General features: G+C 46.5%; 1 protein-coding gene across 1 annotated transcript in view; it reads left to right on the forward strand.

Annotated features, from left to right (window-relative positions):
* Positions 1 to 7472: 7472 nt before the first annotated feature.
* LOC118206573 (cAMP-specific 3',5'-cyclic phosphodiesterase 4D) overlaps positions 7473 to 14051 on the forward strand; it is a 69503-nt gene continuing 62924 nt past the window's right edge. The window contains exon 1 of the mRNA XM_035379409.1: positions 7473 to 7682. The gene's annotated coding sequence lies outside the window, so the exon portion shown is untranslated. The remainder of the gene's footprint in view (positions 7683 to 14051) is intronic.

Below are 14051 nucleotides of genomic sequence, written 5' to 3' on the forward strand. Positions count from 1 at the left end.
TCAGCGCCCAGAGTTTCGAGGTCAGTTGGGACCAAAAATGAAGCCTTTGCACCAGCAGTGCCTCACCTGCAGTTCCAGCATTGTCCTGTAGATGTCACTGTGGCGACTGACGTCCCACCTTTACCTCATTGACATTAATGCAGATTTTAATGCCCGTTATCGATTTCTATTTTGAGGAATATATAGTATATATACTGAAGAACCCCCCCAGAGCACATGACAGAAATGGGTAATGCCTGATGGGTGGATGGAGGGGAGGAGGAGGAGGAGGAGAGGAAAGACAGAAGGAGCAGAGGTAATGACCTGGTTGGTGCACCTGCTGTGACGAGAGGCTGACAGGAGTAATTTGCCGTACCGTCTCACAGGCGAGGAGGGAAACGGAGGGTCACCCCCCCAGTTGGACTCAGGGGCCTGCCTCTGTGTGTGTGACAGGTAACCCCCCCCCCCCCCCCCCCCCCACCCCTCACGTTGGATTCTGGGGCCTGTCTCTGTGTTTGTCAGATGCCCCCCTACCCCCCCCACCCCCCCCGCCCACCATGTTAGACTCAGGGGCCTGTCTCTGTGTGTGTCAGATGTCAGATAAACACCCCCCCCCCCCCCGAGCTAGACACAGGGGTCTGTCTCTGTGTGTGTGTGTGTCAGATACCCCCTTCCCCCCACCCCAGTTTGACATGGGCCTGTTGCTGTGTGTCAGATACGCCCTTGTTTATATATATTTTTTAAAACCTTTTAAGAAATAATAAATGTCATTCAAGAAGAGTGGTCATTAGCAAGCTTTTATGTATTAAACATGGAATTTGACTATTTTTATCCGCAAATGTTAAAGCTTCCCATGAGCTTTGTGGGAAAAAAAATCTGAATAATTCTCAAATGGGAGTTAATTAACTTAGTTCCATGACATTGATTTTTCTTCCTCTGTCACCTGTTTCAGAAGAACGAAATTAGGCCACCGCAAATGGAAGTGCAAAGCCTGTCTCTCAAACTCTGTTTCTCTTTATGACATCATAATAGATGCAGGAAGAACCAACTGTCCATCTCTGCTCAGGCAGCCAATTAGCAGGCAGGAACATCATGGGAAGAAAACAGATAAAAGTCCTTTCAATTATATACTGTCTATAAATGCCTCACTTTTCTGCCATGACCAGAATAAACCGGAATGACGCCAGATTTCCAGTTGAGACGATTACCCATGGATCCTGAACAATTCTTTCCATACGTAATTTCCAACGATCAGCTCTTCTCTTATGCGAAGGAATTGCAACAATGAGGCAAGTTTCCTTTTGACAAAAAAAAAAAAAAACTTCTTGTACTGAATTTCATACTGGTTGTAAAATTTAAATGAAAATGGAACAATGTACATATGTATATGAAAAGGACAGAAGAACAAGACTCTTTGTGGAAGAAGAGACATAAAATCGCAGACCTGATTAGGCTACTTACAGAGAAATAGGATTTTTTTTTTGGTTCATGCTTAAGGCAGCATAGATGCACTCACACTTTGCAGCACAGTTCTTTCATGCAGTTTTCACATCTTGGAACTTTCGACGCGTTCCAGGTCAGGTGAGGACGATGCGGGGCCGCGCCCTCCGCCAGGTGACAGGTGGCCGGGGTGTCGGAACGCTGAAGGCGACTCAGCGAGGCGTTAATGCGAAACGCGGGCGCTGTCACTCCAGCGTCTTCCTCCATCTTCTTCCATCTTCCTCCACCTTCCGTGAGCTGGAGGAAGTCTTCATCTGGCGTCAGATGACAGCGAAGGTCCTCAGTGTTGGGAGGTCCCCAGTGTTTGGAGGTCCCCAGTGTTTGGAGGTCCTCAGTGTTTGGAGGTCCCCAGTTTTTGGAGGTCCCCAGTGTTTGGAGGTCCCCAGTGTTCAGAGGTCCTCAGTGTTGAAAAGGTCCCACATTGGACCCCGCCACCCTGGAAAATCCTATGTTCTAACATTTAGTCCGGGCCTCGAGAATCATCCTAACCCTCATTTGTCTTCGGCGAAGCCGGGTCAAGCTTCGTTTACGAAGGGTCGTTTGTGACGGGCAGGCTACGCGAAGCTCATAAAACTCGAGAGCTCACATTTGAGGTATTTGCTCGTTTTAACGACCAGCCGAGTCATTAAAAAAAAAAGAAGCAATTTCCTGAAATTGTCCGACACTTTCTGAAGGTTCTTTCCCTGCCATAAGGAACCAGACGATAAAACCAGTCAGACCACCGTAACATTACGAGATACTAATCGCCTTGGGTTAAAAGGATGCGTGTTTCTGAATAGCTGGCCTTCAGTGGGAATTAAATCGCCATCTTGGATCGGGTTAATATAAAGCCAGCAAAAACAACCTTTTTTTTATCATTTTGACAACAGCACGAGGAGCTCATATCAGGTTTAAGCACTTCGCTTTCATCGGTCCAGGAACATGCGGATTAAAACGCTGTGGTACCGAGGACATACTGTATCACCCTACCGTCTCCCCAGAGAGCGGGAATGTGTGCCTTAATGTTATTCCTGATTTCCAAACACAGCCATTACGGCTCCAATCTCACGTCAAATTATTTCATTAGTGATCTCCGTGCACAGCCATTATGGCTCAACTCCAGTGTGCAGTTACTAGCTATTAGTGAGTTCAAAATGCAACCATTACAGCTTCACTCTGGTCGGCAGTTTCTGTTGTTAATGTACTCCAAATGCCGCCAGTATGGTTCCAATCTGGTATGCCATCACTGTTATTAGTTTTCTCCAAATGCCGCCATTAGGGCTCCTCTCTGGTGGGGTGTGCAGTTATTGTTGTTAGTAAACTCCAAATCCCACCATTACAGCTCTACTCTGGTAGGCAGTTATCGTTGTAAATAAACTCCAAAGGCTGCCATTATGATTCCACTGTGGTGTACGGTTATTTTTATTAGTATTCCACCAATGCCGCCATTAGGGCTCCAACTGTGGTGGGTGTGCAGGTATTGTTTTTAGTAGTCTCTAAATGCCTCCATTAAGGCTCCACTCTGGTGGGTGTGCAGGTACTGTTATTAGTAGTCTCCAAATGCCTCCATTAGGGCTCCACTCTATTGTGCAGTTGCTGTCGTTCCTGATTGCTCGGTGACATGTCACCAGTGCTCTGAGGGAAACAGAGACAGTAATGGCAGATGACGAAGCGTGCCGTGGCGAAATGCGGAAAAGTTCATGTCCCCTGGCTAACTGGCAGGGCACGGGAGGACATCGCGATTTTATTATGAATACAGAGTCGGTCCTGCTCCGGGTGTCATCAAGTGAACCCGACACAAAGGAATTCACATGTACAAAAAAAGACATGAAGCATAATGATAAATACAGAGGATAACACTGAGTGCGTGCATGTGTAAGTATGCGTGTGTGAGTGTGTGTGTGTGTGTGTGTAAGTGTAAGTGTACGTGTCCGTGTGTGTGTATACGTGTGTGTGTGTGTAAGTGTGCGTCTGTGTGTGTGTGCGTGAGTGTGTGTGTGTGTGTGTAAGTGTAAGTGTACGTGTTCGTGTGTGTGTGTGTGTGTGTGTGTATACGTGTGTGTGTGTAAGTGTGCGTCTGTGTGTGTGTTTGTGTACGTGTGTGTGCGTCTGTGTGTGTGTTTGTGTACGTGTGTGTGTGTATGTGTGTGTGTGAGTCTTTGTCTGTGGCTGCGGCCTAAAAACAGTTTCACTGCGGTAGTTTCATTGACTGTATCAGGTGGGCTGAATCCAGGGCCTAAATTATTGTGCACCCCCTGCCGCACGAGACCGGTCTCCCGCTTTGTCTGAGAGACGGGCCTCTCGGCCTCAGCCTCCAGACCTGGTCTAAACAGACGAATACCCACCTTTACACGACTTACAATGAACTCCTCAAAGTGACAGGATCAAACCTTCCTGGGCGTTCTCGTAATGGTGAATGCTGTAACTGAACGCATACCAAAAGAGCGTACAACTGGTCCCGGATCATTTCCTGTTCTTCATAACTGCATGTCATCCCCTAGGGCTTGAAATGACTTGCGAAACATGTTAAAATTGCAGGTGCAATATATCCCTGGGCAATTTTTAAACCCTTGCATAAGGACTACTGTGGTAGAAAGAGTATTATTGTTTTATACCGTAGCACGCTGTGTATTCTGAGAGAGGTACAGGTAAGCTCTGTGTGTGACTGCGCTGTTGTGCACTTGATTTAACATGCAACTTTTATGTTGCATTGCAGTTTGCAGCTCATATCTTGGCCAGGTCTCTATTGTATAATAATGTTTTTTTTTTAAATTCTCAAGTGACTTCCTGCTCAAGTATTTTTTAGTTAAAATAAATTAACAGTATGAGCTGTAGGTCTATATTTGTGTCAGGTTGCATATAACTGTCTTGTAACATCATTAGCCTTATGACAAAGATAATGATGATGATGATGATTATTATTATTATTATTGTTATAATTATTATTAGTATGAGAAAAGGACTGACCGAAGGTCAGCTGTGACCCTGCTGCCTCAGCTACAGTAACTTGTATTTTGGAAGGTGCTGGGGTTGGGGGCGGGGCTTGGCTCGCCGAGCCAATGAGCCGGGAGCTTCTGCAGCATCATCGTTCCCGAGGTAGCATGCGGGAGGGCATGAGAGTTGCAGTGAAGAGGAGAACCACAAACAGCAGAACAGGGGGGGGGTGTGAGGGGGTAACTTTCCCCAGGACTACCAGAGCACATTCATCCTTTATTCTGTTTCAAATTTTTTTTTGTAAATTTTTTTTTTGTTTTTGGGGGAGAGCGTCCTGATTTGTGGAAGAGAGAGCTGGACCAGCCTGCAGGTTCGACGCAGTCCTTCCATTCCTCCCTGCCTCTCGTGCTCTCGCTCTCTCTCTCGCTCTCTCTCTCCCTCTCTCCCTCTCTCCCAGTGACAGAGTAAGTTGTCTAACCTTCCTGTTACTCCTGAATTTGTGGGGCTGGGAGGCTGGGGCTTCTGCAGTTCCTGCGGTTGTCATTGAGGGGGGGCGGGGGGGGGGTGGCTTTTGGGAATAAAATGCACTGCCTAGCAAATTCACGCCACCCGTGGCTATGATACCCTGTGTCTCTCTGGGGTTGTAGGTGGGGGAGCAGGGTAGAGGTAACTGATGTATAAGGGGGTAAGGTAGTGGGGGGGGGGGGGGCAGCAGGGGGGTGCGCAGTGCGACTCTTCTGTGTCCTAGCTGCTCGGCAAACTTGCCCACTGCGCTGTGTGCACAGGGTACAGTCAAGGGCTCAGTTCCCAAAACCTCACAGCCGTTCTCCTTGGGCTGCAGCAGTGCAACTGCTTTGCTATATATAGAATTACACACACACTGTGTTACTGTGTGTGTGTGTGTGTACACACTCACAATATCTAAGAGCGTGTTTTGTGCCAATGGCACAGTTAAACCCAGCGAGGTGTTGTGCTGTGACTCTGTGTGACTCTGTGGGGTGGCAGATGTAGCATTTGATTGTTTCATCCGACCGTTGAAGTGTCCCAGGACCGTTTCACCGTTAAACTCTGACACAGCTCAGCTTAGCAGATCTTAGTACAAAAGTTTTAACTTTGTTTTCCTTCAAACATGTTTACCTGCCTCAGAAATTTAGCAACGCTTAACTCTACTTTGATGCACAGTATCTGAACGCGATTCTGTTTAGCTCATAAAGTAACAGTCATCCTAACCAGTACACCAGCAGAAGGAGCTAAAAAACAAGCAAATAGCTTTTTTCCTCAGAAAAGTTTGAGGACATTTCTTTTGTTATGGCTGTGATTTGCGAGGGGTAAAAATTATAAAGTTTTGTTCAAGTTTTTTTCCATATGCTCCTCAGTAACTCTGCCTCTTCCTGGATCTCTGATTGGTTGCATTTTGACCTCTGACTTGTAAACCCTGACAGTGAAAAATGAGAGTCTGTGTCCTGAAATTAATAATCATTAGTCCATCATACTTACTAACAAATAAATGCATGTGCTTGTAGTTTTCCTTCACAATGTTTGTGAGCTCATTTTGGCAAATACAGAACCGCATTAAAAATGATATGTTTGCTAAAAAAATGTGGACACTTGAATTTCATTGAAAGTCAAAGTTAAGGACAAATGTTGATCAAATCCATGCCAATTTTTACAATAACCGCAATGTGAAACTCTGTCCGGAGCCTTTTCGCCAGAGAGGGCGCTGTTGAGCACGCCAGTGCCAGACTCCCTGAAGTGGAAATGTCAAGAGTGAGGAACAGCCTCAACAGATTTAATGTGCCCCTTGAGAGTTTCTGTAATGTGAGAATATTCCTGCTGTCCCTTACATTAGCGGACGTCCCAGGAGAAGTCGGAGAGGGTCGCTCAAGGCATGGCACGCCAATAGGCTGACCGTTAAAATAAAATCTGAACTCTACAACTCTCTCCGTGCAGGCATGCATGTCTGAGAAGAAAAAGTTTTTTTTTTAAATCAGGCATATGGATTTTCGGTTTGATATGGTGCTAGATACTGGCTAGTTTGTAGGTAAGCTGAGCACCAGGTACTCATTAGTGATAGGAAAATGGCGAGCATTTTTTGGGCTGAATGGCCTGTCCCCCTTGTTATGTTATGTTATGTCTTTATACCACGGAACAGTGCCAGTGTACAGTGCAGGCACCGTATGCAGATTAAAGCCGCAATGTGGTGTGCAGGAATGAGGAAACAGGAAGTCTCAGGAGTACCAAAAAATAAATAATCATCAAAAGGCTGAAATGATCTTTTCTTTTTGAAATCGCCATGGAGATACAGGCCCAGTACCAGCAGACATGAAGGAAATGAAACTGAGGCTGCAAGATGTAGGGATGTTGCTGTTCTTGGACAGGTGCTCAGATACTGCCTATGCTCAGGTCAGGTCAGAGGAATATCGAGCATAGTGTTGCTTTGGGGGTGGGGGTGGGGGTGGGGGTGGGGGGGGGTATGAGTGGGGGTGGTGACAGACTGGGAAAAAAGGGGGCTCAGAACGAAACAAAAAACTTCTGAAAGCAGTTTTACAGTAGATACGCAATTTCTCGCATCTAATAGTGTGTGTGTGACTGTGGCCGATTTTTCCACCATAAATTCACCCTAATACAAGGGTGTACAACAAGGGCCGACCTGTTTCCGTATATATATATATATATTTTTTTTTTGCTGACTTATACTCTTCATTATGCCACCATAGCTGGTGCCTGGTGGCAGACTGCAGGTGTATCCTAATGATTGTATTGAGCTCAAGTACATCAAGTGAACCAGGGCGGTTTATGGAGCTGTCTGGAAACTAAGGTAATTGGTTGGAACAAAGATCTGTAGGCAGACAGACCCTCTAGGACTGGACTTCTGTGTACCTGGCCTAATAGAAATAAACTACCTTTCCTAGAGAAGGGAACACAATAAATCAGTGCTGCCTAATCCAGTTCCTGGAGATCTACCTTCCTGTGGGTTTTCATTTCAACCCTAATTTGGCACACCTGACTCTACTAATTAGCAACTCAGCAGGATTTCCAGCTGTTGCGTGCGGTGTGCTTGCGTTAGTGCTGGAGTGAAAATCTACAGGACAGTTGATCTCCAGGACCAGGGCTGGGCAGCCCTGCCAGAAATTATATCGATATAGCTGTACAAGAATATGATTTCACACAGTATTTTATATATCCAATTACACACCCCTTAGAAAAATGTACGCGAACCGTAAGACCAGACGCGCAAATGCCGGACGCGCTTCATCTGTCCTGACCTTACGCTTCGTTCACCTCTCCGGGTAAGTTGCTTCCTCTCGAGCAAAATCAATTCAAGAGGAAGAGGTACATTTCATTTGTGCTTTGATATATTTTACGTTACCTCACCGGTGTAACTTTGCGAGACAGAACTACCAAACCCACCGATAATGCATTATTTTTCCAGAACCGAGTTTCTACATAAAACGGCACATTACATTTTGTAAATGTTATTATGCGATTCATATAATATAAACTACCGAGAAACGACCATTAACCAGGTGCAAGTTTAATTATGCGAATTAATTAGCGAATGACGCTGGAGGGAGGAGCGCACTGGAACGCGTCACTGCTCTGAAACGTCAATCTTGGGCTTGGCTGTTGTGTGTTTGTGTGTTTTCCATCTCACAACAGTTTTCCCATGTTAATATAAGAATGAAGGATTGGGCAGAGAGAGTACATAGATTTGATAAATGCCCTGTTGTCTGAATGCAAAAACTTGCATCTGTTGTGTGGGAACAGGGGATTCTCCTCCTAAATGAACAGTATAAGGTTCTGTAGGGTGCAGCCCATCTTCCTGACTTACTTATGGTTTAAGAGGAACTTCAAACTCACACGATTTAAACATATTATGATGTGCAGTGGCAGTAATAGAATGAGGAAGCATGAAAACATAAAATACTGCTTATGTCCAACAAATTGCATACACACACACAGTGTACGTGTGTGTATATATATAATGCATTGTGTGTGTGTGTGTTTTGTTGAAAACAAGCTATTTTCTGTTCCCTCATTCTGCCACTGCTCAAAGTCTAAACAGAGTCAGAGTCAGATTTCACACTGGGGTCTTCTGGGGTTGTGCTGAAGGCAGAGGTTTTTAGTTTTTTTTTTTTTTTTGTCTCCTTATTTAAGAGTTTTTCCATAAACGGTTTTTGTTGTTTTCAGAGTCTTGGCAAGGTCATAAACATTGGCAGACCATTAAAAAAAGTTTGCTGTGGGACAGAGATGCTCTTACTGCTCATTTCTGCCTTCAAGAAAGACTGAGATTTTTTCTGGGTTTTTTAAAAGAAAGAATTCAAGCTCTCTGAGGCACTGAACTGCTCAAATTCCCACAAATACTCCATCACATAGATACTCAACTTTTCCCCCTTGTTTATTGCATTTACCTTGGCTCGTTTTGTCGCGATACTGCTTGAAAACACGATTGTTAACTCTCGGATACAAAAGATTCGGCAGTTTCCAAGGTTACGTAAAAACAGGTCATGGGTCATATGGCAGGTAGGGGCGCGATGTTCTTTCCTCAGTAGGCTGTGTAAAATTGGCAGAAGGGGGGGGGGGGTCGTGGGTGCCCCCCAAAGCCACGCTGCGCCCCTGGGTGACATTAGGCTGCTCGCTCCGTCACCAGCGATCGTTCAGCCGCCATCGTTTGACCCCTGAGTGCTCCTGACTGTTACCTAGGTAGCAGTTGCTATGGACAACTCAACAGTTTTTTTTCTTTTGAAAGTATGTACTCCATGAGTATGGCCACACAACCTTTGTTGTGTTCCATTACATACATATGCTGTGTCACAATACACAAGAAATACACAACAACCAAATATGGGAACCTACTAAAGTAGCAGCATGAAGTTTCTTCCCCCGACAGAGAGAATATAAATATGAAAATGCATGGGATAAGAGATGAGAATTTATGGTAGTTTTTTTACTTTATTCCTTTTGTGAATTCATTCAGGATGAGGAGGGAAGTATGTGTGTGTGTTTTCTTGTGTATGTTATAAATGAAGAAAAAGATTATAGATTTGACTAGACTGGCGTTTGTCGCCTCTGTGTTCACCCGGCCTTAAATTAATGTGCAGCCTTTGGGAAAGGAAGAAGGCACAGGAAAATGTCTGCCTTTTTTTTTGAACAGTCAAGTGGAAAGCATTTCACTGCAGGATGAAACGCTTGTCCCCTTGAAAACGCTCTGTCACCAAACACGCTGGCAGACAGGGATAATGCGTGGTCCTGTTCCTCCCACATCGATTTCTAATTCACTCTTTTCTAAGGGTTTGTAGATGAAGAGCTTTTTTTTTTTTTTTTTTTTTTTTTTTTTTTTTTTTTTTTTTTAAAAGCTGAAAGGGCTTTTTTTGTTTGAGGTGCAGGCAGTTTATTGGGGCTGATGATAGCTCTTGTGAGCAGCAGTAATGACTGTAATTTAATATGGATTTGCACCGAGTCGGAGTCCAGGCCTCTGATTGGCTGATTGGCTGCTGATGGTGAGAACGCGAGCTTGTTTCCTCCATGGTCAGACTCCCAGCCCTCACCGGCGTGAACGCCTGACGTGCTGAGATATACCGCGGGATGTTTTAGCATGGCTGACCGCACCATCGCGCTCTGACCTTGTCCATCATGGATGGATGTGGTGTCTGGAATAAACACAACCAAATGAGCATCAGCTTCATGTCACTAAAAAGTAAAAGGAGGGGAAAATATAAATGTCCTGCTTCCCCCCCTCCTCCATAGTAGCTGGCTAGGTGAACTAATGGAAGATGCTGCACACATCCTCACTTGAGCACTGTGAGTGCAAGTGGGGTAGATATGTGTAGTGAGCAGATGGGGCTAGAAGCGCATCTTGTGAGGGAACGTGTGTCTAGTGGGAAGATGTGAGTGGATGTGGGTATACTGGGTGGATGTAACCATAGTGAGTGGATGTGGGTATACTGGGTGGATGTAACCATAGTGAGTGGATGTGGGGATACTGGGATGATGTGAGTATAGTGAGTGGATGTGAGTTCCTGGTCACATCCGCACCCCAGTTTCAGTCTGTATCTTGTTTGTGGCACATTGCCAAGGTTACGTCTGTCTAACAATCTGTAGTGTGGGAACAGAAAATAGGCTCCACCAGGCATAAATAGATGGGTAAGGCAGAAGAATATCCCCCTGGGCCCCAGGCTGGGTTGCTCCGTTCAGGAGGGGCGGGGGGCGTAATGGGGGTGCCAGCAGGGTTTCGGGTCTAACGGCCTGCCTCGGGCTGTGATTTTGGACGCTGGGGGAGGGTTGTTGGATGCAGAGGTCGCCGCCTCGTTCGGTGTGGGGGAAGCTGATGGGCTCCAGCTCCGTCCTCTCCCGGGCTAATGGCACTGAAATCTGGGTCCTGGGGAAATTCCCCTCACTGCCATCCACACCCCCCCCCCCCCCAGCCCACCTGCCCACGCAGCCACCACGCTCCCCACCCCACCCCAAACACACATGCACAGAAACGGACCAGCATCTTTCACTCCCCGTCTCTGAAAATGCACAGAACTCTAACGCTGTTGCCAGCGACGACGGGCTTGGCTTGATGGGTTTCCCCGTGTAGAGAGATAGCGGGGCGAAGGGAAAAAGTGAAGGTTTGGTAGTGTTGTGTTCTGTTCTCTGTGCTGATGCTAATGCGCTTCGCTCACGCAAAGAGGTGGAGCTTTTTACTACAGAAATAAAGGTGATAAATATGATCACACACTTTTTTGAAAACAGGAGGTTGGAAAGGGAGGAGAGAGAACTGTTTAAAAAAAAAAAAAAAAAAAAAAAAAAAAAAAAGCAGACAAGTGAAACTTTTCAGAAACTTTTTGCTAAGATTGTTAGTTTTTGCCATACTGTCTGATCCACTGCCTCACTGTAAGGGTTTCCAGAAAAAGCTTTTGAATGTCCAGTTGTCAGTGTATTTGTAAATAATTAATGTGTAGCACCTGTATTTTTTACTGTGGAACTTCAGTTGAGAAACTTTGCCGGCAGTGCACCAACGCTCAGGCCTGTAAGCCTGTTGTGCTAAATCCTCAATTGACCGCTTTCCAGAACTAGGTGCGGTTACCTTGTGGTGCCATCTTAATCGACCAATAAGATACCTTCCCGCACTCTCCTTCTCTCCAGCCAATCGTGTTCTCGAAGGGTGGGTCAATGTGAAGTTGGCTATCTAAGTAGGGTTCAGAGATAGGTCACCCTAGGTGTGTCACAAGCCTGACAGCAGGAAGTTTCAGCCACTGTCAACAGGCTGTCAGGTGTGTCACTTCCTGTTCTTGGATGTCACTGTGTGGTTATTGATGGGCTCCTTGTCATTGTCCAGTGGTAGTCCAGGGGCGTAAGCAGTTGAAGAGGTGGGGGAGGCTGTAAAAATCACTACTAAACTGCCTTCTCTCCTCAAACCTCCTCCAACAACTTGGCTCAGTAAATATATACCGCACATAAGTCAGTAATCATAAAACAGTTAATAAAACTACTGCGGCTTCACACGCTGATTAGAGAGAAACCTATTAAAACTGTAAAATAAAGAATAAAGTAGAACCAATTTTTTTAGGAAAGGGAATTTAACCATCCTGTTGTGGCGGTATGAACCGTACAAGGTTATTTTTCTCGTAACTGTGCCAGGGAAAATGCTGTGTGTGTGTGTGTTAGACATTGTGCGCTTGGAGTCAAACAAACAACCAATGGCTTTGCTGCTTGCGATTATCACTGAGTGCATGGACCCGTTTCGAACAACCACAACAACAGTGTGGACATCCTCGGGGTTTAAAAGAAAATCCCTGCTTATTCTACCTGAGATTGCTGCCCTCTTCCTTATTCTGCCTGAGATCACTGCCCTCCTCCTGTTCTCTCATTTCTCCTGCCTCCCCTCCTCCTCTTCTCTTGTTTCTCCTGCCCCCCCCCCCCCCCCATTGGCCGATGTCCCTCCTTGCTGCCCAATCTCCCATCGCTCTACCGTCCCCTGGATGCGGCCGTCGGGGCGCTGGGATTGGTCAAATCCCCGCTCCGCTGGAATCAAATTAAAACACAAGCCCACGGAGGAGCAGGTCCACGGTGGACCCTTTCATCTCAGATTTCGATTATTATTTTTTTCTTCTTCTCCGTTTCCTGATGGATCGCGGGAAGATTCCAATCTCGGGATATTAATTTCACCCGGAAAACATGTTGCAACCGCGGGCTTTTGTGTTTCCCGAGCCTCGTTTTTCCCCGAACTGTCTTGTCTGTTTCATTAATTCCTCCACTCTTTATCATAACATCGTCTTTTTGCATTTTAAGTTATGTTGTGAAATGTCATTAAAAAAATGTCACTTCAAATTTTCACGCCATTGCATAGTGTTTGGGTGTAAAAACAGTGCCTTTCTGCGTCAATTAAGTGAAAGCCAGTTCACTTCATTTTCAGTGCGCGTGTGTACGTGTTTGTATTGTTTTATGCTTGTGTGTGTGTGATTATGTACTTTTATGCTTGAATGTATAAGTGTGTGCGGGGGGGGGGGGATTGATGCATTGGGGGTCTATACAGTATGAGAGGCCCCAGCCCTGCAGCGACAGGAGGGTGAGGCTTCATGAACCCCGTAATGGGAGGAGCCACCATCACTGATTTGTTTGGGTCAGTCCAAAGCCCCGCCCCCAGAGCTAAACACGATGATTGGTTTGAACTGGCGTGCTGGTACATCATGGCTCCACCCATTATGTTAGCCTCACTCCTTTCACCATGGCAACGTGATCACTGTCCTCTCAGCTCCTCCCCCTTACTGTTGGGGGCAATGTGTGCATGTGGGTGTGTGTGTGTGTGTGTGTGTGGGGGGGGTTTGCTTGTGGGGGGTGGGGTGAACTCAAGGTCATTCCATTCGGTTATTCTCATAAGTGTTGCTGATGAACTGCCACTCCAAACGCATTGCCCTCCCACGCCCCCCCCCCACGCCCCCCCACCCTTCTGCCCTCAGAGACCCGGAGATCCCATTACCCTGGGACGTGTCCGCTCCGCTGCGCTCCTTAAAGATTTATTCCCTCGTTATCACCACCCCACGCCCCCCCCCCCCCCCACCCACCCCCCTATGGTCCCGCACTGTCATGAGGGCCCTATTTAAAACACCCTCAGGTTCCTCTTATGAGGCGTTCAACCAGACCGTGCGCGTGTGCGCAAATTTCATGCAATGATTTCAAACATTTTATCGCACGTATGTAAGTGTATGCACATTTGCAGCCGCTGTTCGCACATGGCATCCGACATTATTCTGTAAGATTTTTATATATCACAGCGGTTTTATTAGCATTTTTTAAAATGCATTGACATAGTGATTTATAGCATCTGACATGTGTGGTAAAGAATATTGAGAGTGTAATTGTAGCCCGGAGCGTTTGACTGTGGCTGCGTTTATCACTAGGAAACGGCACTTTGTCACGCCGCCTTGCCGGCACGACTCCCTCTCAGCGCCGGGCACATCTGATTGGCTCCTCAGGGACCAGCCTGGGCACATCCTCCGGCAGGGCTTCCTGTAACCCAATCTCTGAAAAAGCCAGAGGCTCGGCATCATTGACCCCGCGATTCCGGGAGGTGGTGGGGGACGAGCCCAGGAGTGGTGTGGGAGGGACAGATTGGGGTGGGGTGGGGTGGGGTGGGGTGGGGGGGGGGGTCTAGGAGGAGCCCCTCTCCTCTT

This window comes from Anguilla anguilla, chromosome 10 (genome assembly GCF_013347855.1).
Source record: "Anguilla anguilla isolate fAngAng1 chromosome 10, fAngAng1.pri, whole genome shotgun sequence".
Classification (NCBI taxonomy): domain Eukaryota; kingdom Metazoa; phylum Chordata; class Actinopteri; order Anguilliformes; family Anguillidae; genus Anguilla; species Anguilla anguilla.